A 4,993-nucleotide genomic window follows, 5' to 3' on the forward strand; every position below is an offset into this window, starting at 1 on the left:
GCCAATAAGGCTTCACATTCAGCCTCGTTATTTGTGGCCGGGAAATCTTGCTTTGTAGAAAACTCAATGACGAACCCATCAGGGGTTTGGAGCACAAGCCCTGCACCATTTGTTTTTGAAACTTCGTCAAAAAGCTCATTAAGTTTCTCCTCTTCTTTGGGTTCCTCTACCCTACTCTCCTGCCCCCTGACTTCCTGGTTATCAACGGTACATTTAACTAGGAAGTCAGCCAGAGCTTGAGCTTTGATTGCCACCCGTGGCTTGTATCGAATGTCGAAATTTTCGAGCTCTACTGCCCACTTAATCAATCTTCCACTAGCCTTTGGGCTATGCATTATGATCCTAAGGGGTTGGTCTGTCAAGACTTCAATCTTATTTGTCCTCGGGACTTTGAAAGCCTCTCTCAGGTGCTCAAGTTGATCAGCTTTCTTCAAGCTCTTCACTAGCATATCATTGACATAGACCTCCATGGTCTTCTCATTTAGAAGCTTAAACATCTTATTAGCTAGGCGCCAATACGTGGCTCTTGCATTCTTAAGATCAAACGACATCACCTTTTCTGGTTTACCTCGGTACAAGGAGATGGGAACCAATTCCTTAATTGATAGAACCTGCCCCCCGACTCCCCGGGGTTTCAAGGCTGCAACATAACAACTCCTGGCCATTTTCTGGTCTCCTTTTTCTTCTCCTACCCCATTTTTTGTGGGGAACTTGATTTTCAAGTGATATGTGGATGTTATGGCTTTAAAAGCATGCATCCCTGTCCTTCCTAGGATAGCGTTGTAGGTTGATGAGGCGTTAATGACCATAAAGCTCAACATGTAAGTGGCCTGTCGTGGCTCCGCTCCCATGGTCACTGGTAATTGGATCATTCCTTCAATCTTGGATTCTACTCCGTTGAAACCATAGATCGGCATGTTGGACGGTGTCAACTGTGAATCAGCATACCCCATCTTTTGATAAGCATCATAGAAGAGGATGTCTACAGAAGCTCCATTATCAACAAGAACTCTCTTAATAGATGAGTTTCCAATAACGGGAGTTATGACCAACGGGCCGTCATGGGGGAACTTCACCCCTTCTAGATCAGAATCATCAAAGGTTAACGCAATCTCGGTCTTGGCCCTCTTCGGGGGTTCTCCAATGATACACATCACTTCACGAGCATAAGCTTTTCGTGAGTTACTAGACAAGCCTGCTGCAGTCGGTCCTCCAGAGATCATATTGATCACGGGCCCTCGAGGCTCGGTTCTCCTATCATGATCATCATTGTCCCTATCGCGACTATCATTGTCACGGGGATTCCTATCTGCATCCCTAGTATACCTGGACAACTTGCCTTTCCGGATCAAAAACTCAATCTCATCCTTCAACTGCCGACAATCATCGGTCTTATGTCCCGTATCCTTATGAAACCTGCAATACAAGTCCTTGTTTCTCTTTTCGAGGTCAGTCCTAATTGGCTTCGACCATCGAACTCCTCCCTCTTTCTCAATTTCCATCAGAATCTGACTCCTGGGGGCATTCAGCCTTGCATACTCAGTGAACCTCGGTCCTGATTGCTTCTTGGTGGGTGACTTTTCCCCATCTTCCCTTTTCAAACACTTGTTATCAGCATCATATTCAGTATCGTTCCCACGCTTCTTAGAGTCCGTGGTTGGTCCCTGGTTATTCTGGGATTTTCTCATGCTTTCCTCTGCCTTAATATACTTCCCGGCTCTCTCTTGGAGCTCATTCATGTTGTCAGGGGCCCTCTTGGCTAGTGAGCGGCGGAAATTATCATCCGTGGTTCCTTGTTGAAGGGCGATCATCGCTACCTTTTGATCCAAATCCGGGACTTTGAGCGCCTCCTTGGTGAACCTATTCATATAGTCTTGAAGGGATTCGTTCCTGCCTTGGTGAAGGTTCATCAACGGGGCTGAACTCTTAGCGTGGGTCTTACTCCCAATAAACTGGCCTATGAAAGCTCGGCTCAAATCTCCAAACGAGGATATAGAGTTAGGGGGTAGTCGACTATACTAGTGTTGTGCCATCCCACTCAAGGTTTGGGGAAAGGCTCGACACTTAATGGCCTCCGTGACTGGTTGCAACAGCAATGCATTCATGAAGGTTCGTACAAGATTCGCGGGGTCACCCGTTCCATCATACGCCTTAATTGTGGGCAGCTTGAACTTTCGAGAAATCCTTGCTGCCATGATCTCCTCGGTGAATGGGGGGATCGGGTTATCTGGATCACCTGCAGCCAACAAGTGAATTCTATTCATACCTGCGTTCTGAGGGTTTTCAGTCTGTTGCCGAGGTTCGGGTGGTGGCTGCCTGGTCTGGTGTGCCGCCCTGTCTCTTCTCAACTGAGCTATCTCCTGTTCATAAGCTCGAATCCTGGCTTCGTACTCCTGGTCCGTGGGTCGACGAGACTCGGGGTTGTTCTGCCTAGTGTTGTGCTGGGAGCCTCGGCCCTGATTTCCATCTCTCCTCCTTCGTGGGGGAATATCATAGTCCCTCTCTGAATCTTCAGACTAGTCGTCCGTATAAACAACATACTCATCTGTTGATCCTCTTGTGGTTGTCACAACGGTTGAGTAATGAGTCCCAAAATCAGTGGCTGTGGCCACAACATTAGTCAGAGGGGGCAGCGTGCCAAAAATCATAGGAATCGAGGTTTGAGCAGCGGTGGTTGTGCCACTGCTAGCAAGGGTCAACGTGACTGGTGGTGTGGTGGTGACGGGATTCGAGGTTCCAGCGGTGACCTGAGACAAGGGTGGATCCTGGGTTGCGGTGTTGTCTCCGTTTGAAGGTGCATGAATTTCTGAGCGTAATCTGGTGGACACCATGGTTGTTGTCTTCTTCCCACAGACGGCGCCAAATGTTATGGATCAAAAATTGAGGGGTGAGCTTCGTGCTTTTTGACTGATCTCGCGAGTCGGAACTCAGACGGGTCCTCACGAGGTGCCTACGTATCTTCAGCGGGGTGAAGAATCAAGTCAAAAAACGTAGTTCTATTTTGGAGGGGTAGAGCCCTTTATATAGATGTCTCAGGATTAGAGACCGATTAGAAGTAGGATCCCTGGTGTTAGAGTCCTAGTAGAAATAGGTATTTGAGTCAGAGATAGGATAGGACTGATCTCTGATCCTTATCTTGAGCTACTGGAGGTTATCTAGGACTCTAGATAGTTATCCACGAAATTCAGAGTTCTTGTAGGACTCTCGGAGTCCTGGACTCGTCAGTCAGACTCCTAGTAGGACTAGGATTCGAGTTCTGGGCCCTGACCGGGTTGGGTGCTCGTGCCTTGAGTTTGGGCAGCCCATGTTTCTCAAACATGGATGCCCAACGGGCTTTTTATAACCTCAATCTGCTAGCCACGAATTTTGGGTGATAAACCCAGAATCTGAGCCTTATATTCTGGCCTTTAATCAGACCCGGGCTCAAAATTACCCAATAATTTTTAGGGCCAATTTCAGAGCCATATCAAGGGGGTTAAAGTGTTTTCTTTTAAATCTTTTATTAAAGTCTTCAAGTTTTAAATCCTTTGATTTTATTATCTTTTCAAAGAAATACAGGTTTTCAAAAGTGTTTTGAAATGGCTTTGTGTGGTGACGTCAGAATCCAGACCCCCGGATTCTCGGGCTGTCACAGTTGGTATCAGAGCAACAGGTTATAAGTTATTGAAATTAGAATATAGATTGTGGTTATAAGTTTTATAGAGAAGAAGTGTTTAGTAACCTCATATAGAGGTATTGTGAGATTGTTTGGGGATAGTTTAGAGAGGTAATCAGAATAGTATCGAGATAGTTTATTAAGTTGAGGGTAGATGTTTAGACAAATTATGGTTCCTAAGTCTAGACACTTGGTTTCTAGTATGGGGACTGATTGAGATAGTAATTTGTGATAAGGGTCAGAATTAGACCTAGTCAAAAAGAGTATTAACAGTGAGTGATTAAGTTAAGAATGATCAAGGTGCATGGGTTAGAGTATTCTGAACATGTTACATAGGTAAAAGTGGTTTATCGTTTGGATTAAGATGTAAAAGAATGGGTGTACAATATAAGATATATTGGATTAGAAAGAGAGTTTTGTAGATAGATGAGATGTGAATGATAGAGAGTATGTGGAATTGGGTCTAGTTATCAGAAGTGATATTCTGAGTAAGATCGAACGTTAGTTTTCAACGACGACGCTTTAAGCTAACCGGGATTTCATCTGATATCAAGATGAGCCAACTCCATTGCGAATGATAATGTCTACAAGGAATCTTACGAAGCTATCACGAACGAGAACGTCGAGAAGAAAACATACATTGAACAACGGTTTATTGGAGCAGGGCAAGAATTTGAGAAGACCTTGGCAATATCTTCTTCAAGAAAAGCTTATTTTAACTCTTTTCATCATCATTGAGCCCTTATACCTTTTCTACAAAACTTTTGATAAATGAGATTTTCCATGTCCCGACTGATGAGAAAACAGTAGTATTGATTATTGATATGAGTGGTATTGACTCTTGGTGTGTGACAAAGGTTGTTGTGAAAAGACAATGATATTTCTTGATATTCCTTGACATTCCTTGATATTCTTTGATGTACCTTGATATCTCTTGATATTCTTTGGTATTCTTCGAGATTCCTTGGTATTCCTTCCATCTGATTGGGATGAACAACCCTATTTATAGGGGACACAAGGTATACATGTCTGTGTGATAGGAGTTGGATGGGACGCCATCACTTGTGTGTGTTGTGATTACAAGAAGGTTAACGACCTTTAGTAGTGTCTAATATGGGCACGCAACACTAAGTTCGTTTGATCATATTGATCTCTCAGTCACTCTCTTGTTCAAACATTACCTATCTTGAGAACATTTATTTCATTCTAAGTTCTTAAAGATTGATTCTAAGAACTGAACTTTATAATTGTGGAAGTTTTGATACTCTTATTTTTTTTTTTAAAGTCAAAGGTATGCCAAGATCGATTGAAGGTGGAAAATGATATTACGAAGTACGT

This window comes from Daucus carota, chromosome 4 (genome assembly GCF_001625215.2).
Source record: "Daucus carota subsp. sativus chromosome 4, DH1 v3.0, whole genome shotgun sequence".
Taxonomy (NCBI): Eukaryota; Viridiplantae; Streptophyta; class Magnoliopsida; order Apiales; family Apiaceae; genus Daucus; species Daucus carota.